Raw genomic sequence first — 10,242 nt, forward strand, 5'->3', positions numbered from 1 at the left:
CAATATGTCCACGCAGGGATTCAAAATAACAAAAATGCTTTTGAAAAATAATGTCATAGGTTGACCAAGTGGTTTATAAATAATAGCATACGCTTATGCTCTTAATTCTTCCTCACAACCCTGCTTATCATGGCTGGAATTGCTGCTACCCCTGTGGGGTCAGCTGTGGGCTGGCTGTAGCCGGGCCGGGGGACTGACTGGGCCACATGCCTCTTATGCCCCAGCTAGTAACTGGGGCTTGTGCTCATGGGGGTGGCAGGGCTCCGAGAGGGAGAGTAGAAGCATTGTGGGACCTAGCTCTGAGCTGGCACACCATCGTTTCTGCTGCCTTCTATTGGCCGTGGCAAGTCACCTAACTTCAAGAGTGGGGAAATCAACTCTGCCTCTTGATGGGAGAAGTTGGAATGTTACACTACAAAGAGTGAGGACACAAGGAGTCAACATGGAGCCATTTTTGCAATTTGGGATGGCGCTTGTTGCCTTCCTCGAGGAGGACGTCCAAAACCATTTTTCAAACATCTCAGGTTCCTATAAATCTCCACCTCTGGTTTGGCGACCCCTAAAAATTCCCAGTCAGTTTTGGTGAGGGGACACTTGGTGACCGTGTTGTCTTTCGAAATGAGTAGTTCCGTTACTGACATTACGTTGCTCCCCATACATTATTTATAAGGTTTCCCTGTTTGTATGTGCAAATTCTTTGTGTGTATATTTTGAGAAATACATTGCACAGGCCTCTTTTTTATTTCTTCCACACACCCTAGAGATGTCATAGAGGCAGTAAATGTGTCCAACTTTTTGAGAAATTGGAGCAAGCAAGACTTACCTGTATGGAATGCTGTTAACGATGTCAATTCCTGCGACAGTACCTTTCATCTGACACACGTAGGGACTGTTAACAGGTTAAAAGTAGTAAAAGACGCGGATAGAGAGAATTTTCATTATCTTGTGCTCTGAAATCTTGGATTTTCATTGGTTTGAATGGGCCTGAAAATGTATTTTTTTTAGTAGGGACATAGAAGCCTCTAGTGGTATCCTTAATAAAGCAAGGTGAGCTATAATCAATCATCCGATGGAGGGTAAATGTACCACACTCCAGTTTAAGAAAAAAATACATTATAAAAGTCTTACCATGGAAGAATATCTTTATATGATCTTTTGTAAAAAAAGCTTCAAGAAACATAAAGACATGACACCATATTCAGTTTAAAGTCAGTGACTTGTAAGCAAGGCAAAGCAAAGACAGTCTGATTAAGGCCGTTGCATTGTTCTGGCATTTTTTAGGTCTCACCCATTTCTGTGGCCTTTTTAGAACCTAAGCTTCTACGGCACAGAGAGAGAACTTCATCTCGACGTAGGGCTGAGCAAATGCACGGAGCATTTCTCAATAAGTAGGCATTAAATTCTAAGTCCAGAAGGGGCCTTGAGATGCCCTCTCTTTACTCCTTGGTAGAACTGTTTTAACCATCCCCCGAAAACAGATTTTTTTCTTCAAATCTCAAAATTCAGAGATTCCACAATCAGAACTTACTTCTCATATCGCCTTGCGGTCTGCTGTGGGCATCTGTTGGATGGTGTGAACTCTGCGTGGGGAGCCTGGCCTACCCTCCAGGCCCACGGTTTGGGCTGCAGTGGTGCCATGCTGTGCTCAGGGGCCTTCTTTTTTGGAAGTCTGGGCTCCAGTGAGCATTGGTCATGTTCTTTTATGGATCCTTGGGTGCTAGACCACTCTGACCCTCAGTGTCATTTGCAGGTTCTGGAGAGGATGAAATGAGCTCATGTGATATCCAGGTGACTGAGGCAGAGTCGGCTCGGGATGAACCTTTGCTTCGTTTTCATTAGCCGTGGAGAAGACGATGACAGCTTGGTGCCTCTCCAACTTTAATATGGGTATGCCTCTCTTGTGGATCTTGTTAAATGCAGGCTGGTATTCAGTAGTTCTGGGTGGGGCCTGGATTCTGTGCTTCTAACAAGTTCCTAGGTGACGGTGATGCTGAGGGCAAGGGTTTGGCACCTGCGTTTCTCCCTTTCCTGAAGAGCAGGATGTCTGCCCCGCCCCCACCCCGAGAGGAGAAAACATCCACAACGTGACCACTAGGAAGCAGCTTCCCTCACAGGCAAGGGACCTGTACCACTGCTCCCAACCATTCTGTCTGAGGCGCAGCAAGCCAAAACACTGAAATGCTGAGGTTTGCAGCAAAGAGGAGGTTTATTCACAGGGCAGCCAAGCGAGGACGTGACCTGACAATAGGTCTCAAATCCGCCTCCCCAAATGCAAGGGGCTTTGGGTATCTGTGGCATAAAGAATAAAGAAGCAGGGCAGTATGAGGCATGGGGAGCATGAGGAAAGGTGATTGGAAAAAGGTGTGCTCATCATTGTTCTGAGCTGGCGTAACTAGGCTACAGGCCTCAGCGCATTCTGAGGCTGGAGTTGGGGAAAACGGGAGCAGAATGGAAGATGACAGCGTGTGAAGGAGGTGTGGTGTCCATAGGTTCGGGGCCTGACGTGCTTCCTGCTGAAGCACCGATGCCCGCCAAAGCCGTCAATGGGGTGCTGGGGAAAACAGGAGCAGAATGGAAGATGACAGCGTGTGAAGGAGGTGTGGTGTCCATAGGTTCGGGGTCTGACGTGCTTCCTGCTGAAGCACCGATGCCCGCCAAAGCCGTCAATGGGGTGCTGGGGAAAACAGGAGCAGAATGGAAGATGACAGCGTGTGAAGGAGGTGTGGTGTCCATAGGTTCGGGGTCTGACGTGCTTCCTGCTGAAGCACCGATGCCCGCCAAAGCCGTCAATGGGGTGCTGGGGAAAACAGGAGCAGAATGGAAGATAACAGCGTGTGAAGGAGGTGTGGTGTCCATAGGTTCGGGGACTGACGTGCTTCCTGCTGAAGCACCGATGCCCGCCAAAGCCGTCAGTGGGGTGCTGGGGAAAACAGGAGCAGAATGGAAGATGACAGCGTGTGAAGGAGGTGTGGTGTCCATAGGTTCGGGGTCTGAGGTGCTGCCTGCTGAAGCACCAATGCCCGCCAAAGCCATAGATTGGGTGCTGGGGAAAACAGGAGCAGAATGGAAGATGGCAGTGTGAGAAGGAGGTGTGGTGTCCATAGGTTCGGGGTGAGACGTGCTGCCTGCTGAAGCACCGATACCCGCCAAAGCCGTCAGTGGGGTGCTGGGGAAAACATGAGCAGAATGGAAGAGGACAGCCTGGGAGGGAGGTGTGGTGTCCATAGCTTCCATATTAGAGGTACTGCCTGCCTGATCTGAGAGCAGAGAGTGAAAGTGGGAGAGCTTCTTCCTAGATTCTAACTCCTCCGAATTTATAGCACTGGCTCAGCCTGGCTTTATGACATATCCATTGTACGTGTCACAGAGAAAGGGCGGGCGGGGCAGGGGGCGTGGCAGGGGTCACATGCAAGCCCAGCTGGTGGCTTAACCCCGGCCCAAAGGCAAAGGGCGGGGCCCCTTCTGGACTTTCTAGTGGCTGGGACTTCTCGCTGTGGGTGGCAGGTGTTTGGCACCAGATGGGCCACCATGCGGAGACTGTTGGGGACTGTGGAAGCCTCCTCCAGAGCTCACCCTGCCTGGGGACTGGCTCTGCAGGCCCCTCAGCCCTGCGTATGTATCGGCCAGGCCTTCCCCACCACGGGGCCCAGAGGCCAGAGCCTGCTGAGACCTGAGGGCAGGAGGCAGCCAGAGCTTACCAGGGTGTGGGCCACCTCGTCCGGAGACCTCCCCAGCTTCTCTGCGAGACCTGGAGACAGGATCGCCTTCTCCAGGGCTGCTCAGCTGCCAGCATCACCACGAGCCAGGTGGCCAAGGTTTCTGAGCAGGAGATGCAGGGCCCTGATCCGACTGGATGCTGCACCCCACGATGTCCCTTCCTGGCAGATAGGTTCTTTCTTCACTTCTTTTTTGAAATGTGGTAAAACAACATTTAAACCTTGGCCTGTCCTTCAGGGTATATAGACGGTAGTGGCTTAGCCGGGATTCGATCCAAGCCTGTGTGATTCCAGAGCTCGTGCTCTGGACTGTGGCGCCTCCTTATCGTATATGCTTCATGTGTTACTTGTTTTTCGTTTTTCCTTGTAGTCCTTATGGTACTTAGCCCTAAGTGCCATACCTGTAACGAACAGCTACACTGCCCTGTAGGAGGTCTTCTTTTGTTCAACGCATGAATTGGTCATCCACCACACTGTGTTCTAATCTCAGAAGATACTGGTCAGGGGCCACCAGTTGTCAGCATGGCACCATTCCATATTTCTAATCGAGGCTTAAGCCCGTATTTTCCCTTTGTCTAGTTTGAAGGATCCAGATATGTAAAGATGATATTCTAGATAAATCATGGGCTATCCTGAAAGAAATTCAGCAGTGAATTGTTCCGTATGGATTAGAAGCCAGCTTCTCTGGCCTTCCTGGATTATATCCAGTAAGGCGTCTCATTCATGTCTAGAAAGCAAATATATCATTTATTGCAACTTCAGCGTGGAGCGATGTATTGGTATAAAGTAGGATCAACACAATTTGGTCATTGTGAGTATGCCAGCCGGGTCCACTCTTTACTACACATATGTAACTCTAGAGATTCTTATGGCCAAGAGAGGAGACGTACTCTTGGGTGTGTAGGACAAGGGAAGCATGTGTTGTTATTCAGGAGCTGGAAGCTTCAGCATGACAGGTAGGAATTGAACAATCCTGGTCTACTCATCACTTGACCTTGCTCAAAACTTGTTTCTTTGGCTTGCTTCATTGGAGTGTTTTCTCCCTCCTGGGGCTGACATTGTCTGTTATGTATCACGCATGTGACATGTAGGAGTTTCAGAACCCAAAATCATATAGATCAGTACAAATGTGTATATATATATATATATATATATATATATATATATATATACCGATTGAAACTCACACTGGGCATAATTCATATATTCCAAAATCAGTTTGACCCTCTGCTCATGAGATTCTTTTTATGGTATGTCCCAGCAAATCTGGGCTTCCATCCCCAATAAATTTTGGGGTTGGAGGACACAAAAGCTTTTGCTCAGACCTAAATTCTGTCTGAAAATAAGGGAAATATTATAAGCCCTTCGTAACCTCTCCAAGAGCAGAAATGATTTACAGCTGTGGCATTGAACCAGAATTCCTCGATCTCATTTGAGAAGAGTTCAGTTAGAAACAGTGTCTTGATTTTTGTTTCTTTTGTTTCTTCCCTGTTTTCTTGTCTTGCTTACCAACTATCCATTGTAATTCATGAGTTAGTATGGCAGCAGGCTGAGTGTTCCGTGGAGCTCATTAAATGAACTGTTTTTCCTTAAATGACGTTTGCCTCCTTGTTTTCAGCCCCTCTTCTTTCCTGTGGCCTTTACTGTAACCAGAGCTCAGCAAAAGCTGAGTGGCTTTGTGCAGACCTTACTTAGGGTCAGCCTTTTTTTCTTCATTCTTTTATTCACGGCTCCTCCATTTCATTGTTTGCCTTCTCGAAATGTGTTGAAATCTTTCTGTGGTTGATGACTTGCAAAATATCTTGGCTTTTATTGGTTGATTAATTTTGGTATTTCTGCAGTTTTATTTAGATATGGTTTCAGGAGGAACAGAAAGTAAATATATTTCCTAGTCTGCCATCTTGAGCTGAAAATCCCTGTGGATTTTAGCATCCAGTGTTCCCATGGGAAAACACCCAACCATGGCATTAATAGATGTAATACTCAAGATTTCAGCTTTTCTTGAGCAATCACTAAGGATTTAATATGTGGTCATTTCTAATGGGGAAATACTAACTATCTCATGACGTTGATTTGAGGATTAAATTAGATAATGAACATGAAAATGCTTTGTAAGATTTAAAAATCTGTAAAAATGTTTTCTGTTATTATTTGATTTGTTGCTATTTCAACTTCACTTGACAGTTGTTTATGACCTTGCCTATGTGAGAAAATGCCCTCTGGGTTATTCTTTTGAAAGCCAGAAAGTATTTTTCCATAGCTCAATGGAACTGGCATCATTTGTGAAGGTTAAGGGTGAAGGGGTAAATGTTTCTTGACCCCTATCACTTTACAGTGTTTTCAGGAACGAACTGACTCATGTATTCCTCTTCCAAATTTTGTTGAGGACCTCCTACCAGCCACATGCTTTACATCAGGTGTTGGAAAGCATCTTCTGGATTTTAAATATCTTAGGCTTTGTGGGCCATATACAGTTTCTGTAGCTTCTCCTCCTCTTTCTTCTTCAACAAGCTTTCTGAACGTGAGAACCATTATTAGCTCACAGTCCCACAGATCCAGGCTGAGAGCCTGATTTGATTTGTGGCCATTATTTGCCAATTCCTGCTCTGCGTCTTCACTGAGGAGGGGGACCGTGTTTGAGTAATCACTTCTTTGAATCAACTGTTGGTCTTCTGGGGCTTGTCCTTGCTCTCCTACAGTCTCTAATCAACGTGGCATCCAGAGAGATCTTGTTAAAACATAAGTCAGATCATGTCACTCAAATTTCTTCGGTGGCTTCTTCACAGAAAATGCAAAGTCCTCAGAGTGCCTCCACAGACCTAGAAATCTGGGCCTCTGTTTCCTCTCTGACTGTTTCCTTCTCCTCTCCAATTTGCTCGCTCTGTTTTCCACACGCTGACATCCTTTCTGCTCCTTGGATACTCCAAGCCTACTCTTGCCTCATTGACTTTCTGCCGCAGGCCAGCCGCAGAAAGAGGATTTCACCGCCCAGGGTCAGAAGGGAAGGGGTAAGGAACTGAAGTAGCACCGACGAATGGGGTCAGAAGCCCATGGGGTCAGAAGGCTGCAATGAGAAGCCTACTCGCCGCAACGAAGAATAGACCCCCGCTCGCCGAAACTGGAGAAAGCTCGCATGCAGCAATGAAGACCCAATGCAGCCAAAAATAAATAAATAAAATATAAAGTATAGACTCTTAAAACAAATCTATAAAGAATATTACAAGAATAGAATCACAGGCCAGTTTCTCCTTTGAACATGCATGCACAATGTGTAAAGAGAAGCACAACCTATATCCATGGTATGTAAAACAATCATATATCAGAATCAAAGTAGCTTTATTCTGGCAATGCAAGGTTGCTTTAATGTCCAAACATGAAACTGATCCCAGGAATGAATTAGAGTGGGAAGAAAGTCATTTAAAACTGAAATCTTGGGACTTCCCTGGTGGTCCAGTGTTTAGAACATGGCGCTTTCACTGCTGGGGCCCTGGGGTCCAATCCCAGGTCAGGGAACTAAGATCCTGCAAGACATGAGGCAGGGCCACGAAAAAAAAAAAAGGAAAGAAAGAAGCCTTAACCAGGAGAAGCACAAGATCGAATAAACATAACAGATAACACCTTATGAAAAGTAGGTGAAGATTATGGGATATTCTAAAATTTAAAACAGAAAGAACCTTTTAAAGATTCAAAAGGATGTGACAAATATTGTACATAGGCAAAAATAAAATGAAATAAAATATACAAATGATGGGAGCCCCAAATTCCAGATGCCCGAGTCCTGTCTCTGAAGATTCTCATTCAATGGGTTCAGGATTTCCTCTATATTTATAAACCTACAGGTGATTCTGGTACGATTCACAGACACAATGTAAAGCTTCTCTTTTACAGGAAAGAATACCAGATTATTTTGTTATCTTATAGTTATACTAACAGGTTGTACTATTGACGGATAAGTCTGCTGTCAAAATGCACCCCCACTGGGGATAAAAAAGGAACTAGTAGTCTCTACTGCTACTTGGTGGCAGCATGCGTGTATTGCAAGGGCAATTATTGTAGGAATCCAAATTAGTGGAACATTTTAGAATTGGAAGACTACATACAGATCATCTAGTCAAGCTTCCAACTCTTATAGTTGTGCAAACTAAGGCCCATATAAATGAAATGATTTATCTCCAAAGAGCATTAGTGAAAGTATGAAATAAAAAATATCTCTGAACTTTTAATTTAGTGCTCTTTTTATTAATTTCAAGTATTAGCTTAAACTTCAGTGTGACAGATTTGGGATTGAATCCTTGCTCACGTTTACTGATTGCGTGCCTTTTAGTAAGTTACTAAAACACTTTTTTTTTTAAATAGACGTATTTATTTATTTATCTTTGGCTGCCTAGGCTCTTCGTTGCTGTGCGCGGGCTTTCTCTAGTTGCGGTGAGCGGGGGCTACTCTTTGTTGCAGTACGCGGGCTTCTCATTGTGGTGGCTTCTCGTTGTTGCTGAGCACGGGGTCTAGGTGCGTGGGCTTCAGTAGTTGTGGTTCACGGGCTCTAGCACGCAGGCTCAGTAGTTGTGGCACATGGTCTTAGTTGCTCCGTGGCATGTGGGATCTTCCCGGACCAGGGCTCAAACGCGTGTCCCCTGCACTGGCAGGTGGATCCTTAACCACTGCGCCAACAGGGAAGCCCTACGAATACACTTTTAACTTTGCTTTCCACGTATGTAAAATGGTGAGCCTTGACTGATATAGAACATGAGATAACCTAGCACTGTTCTTAACACATATATGTAGTTAAAATTTTTTGGCTCTCCTCCCTCTTAAACAGCCTCTATCCTCTTAATAATGAATGTGTCTTTCAGCTAGCAGAGCACCCCAGAGCTGACCACATTCTGGCAAGAGATATAGGATTCTTTTTCTTACTGGGGGTTCTTTATACCTGATATTTGAACTGCACTTAAACATGAACAACTCTTGTTTATACTGTATTAATGGATTTGATGGATGAAGTTTAGAAAGTAATATGCAGGAATTGAGCTGCCTTACTCTCAAGAAATATAATTCGATAGTGGTGGCTAGAACGATAAACAGTGTTTGGACAGGGAGTCCATATTGGATGTGAACTTCCTGTACTCCCATTCGTCTATTAAGGATAAATAGAATCCCTTCAAAATGTGTTTTAAAGGGCAGTTATGTCTTTCTGCCTCATTTAAGTTACCTGCAAGAAAAAGACAATCTCCTGAATCCTTGTTTAATAGGCTTTTAATATAAAGCACATAATTTTTTGCAACATTTCCCAAACTTTTCATTATCCAATTGGCTGAGGCTTCTCAACGATTATCATTTCACAATATCTCCATCTTCAGCTTCTTTCAATGAATTGGCCTAATAGATGTGCCATTAAAACAGAGCTTCACTCTCAACGTATTTTTAATTTTGTATTCAAACAGTATGAAGGATTCAGCCATAAGAGTGAGTGGATTTCTGATACATGCTACATGATGGATGCAACTAAGTGAAAGAAGTCAGGCATGAAAGGCTACATATTGTATGGTTCCATTTATATGAAATGTCCAGCAGTGGCAAATCCATACACACAGAAAAGATTCTACATTAGTGGTTGCCAGGGGTTTGGAAGAGAGGGAGATAGGGAATGACTCCTTAAAATGGCTGTAGGTTTCCTCTTGGTTGATGAAAATGTTTTGCAGCTAGGCAGTGGCGATAGTTGCACAACATTTTGACAGCAGTAAATTCCACTGAATGGTACAGTGAATTGTAAGGTGATCCAAATGGTGAATTTTGTGTTATGTTCATTTTACTAGCATAAAAAGGAGAAAGAATTAGGGAAAGACTTAGAGTTTGGGAAACTAAGGTGAACTGGTCAAGAAAAAGACAGCTCTATTGTTCAGTTTTCTCTCAGCTCTCCTCAGCAAAAGGTAGCCTGAACTTGTACATGGTAGTCATTCAACACCGTCCAGGGAAAAGTAAATAAAATAAAACCCAACTCTTCTTCTCTAGCACACGTATGAAAGTTAACTTGCTGCTCAGCCACGTGGACATTCATGAAGACGTTTCACTTCTGGTGTCCTCTACTTCAGTACTTTACTCACAGCTCATTCACACGTGTAGGCAACAGCATTCCTTGATTCGATGGAATCTGCAGCACTGGTTGTGATCAGTCTCATGAAAAGAAAAGGAAAGGTGGCGCAGAAGTCAAGGGAAGAGATTTTCAAGACGGAGACGTTGTTTAAGATCTAACTCGGCTTGGCGGTCACAAAGAGAAGGATTGAGAAGTAGTCCCCTGGACTTGTCAACGGAGAAATCATTGGGGGCTTCGAGGAGATCAGTTTCCGAGAGTAGTGGGGCAGAAACCAGATCGCAGTGGAGATGGGAGGGGAGAACTGGGGCGCAAGTGAAGAAATTGATGGCAAAGGGAAAGAAGGGAGGGATGGATAGGAGGACAGGAGAATGGAGTGGAGGAGAGCATTTCCTTGTGACTCTTTAATATGGCTGGGAGGGGCCAACAGAGAAGGGGAGC

Source organism: Delphinapterus leucas, chromosome 9 (assembly GCF_059928025.1).
Source record: "Delphinapterus leucas isolate spDelLeu-1000000601 "Yukka" chromosome 9, BTC_Dleu_Yukka2, whole genome shotgun sequence".
NCBI classification, from domain to species: Eukaryota; Metazoa; Chordata; class Mammalia; order Artiodactyla; family Monodontidae; genus Delphinapterus; species Delphinapterus leucas.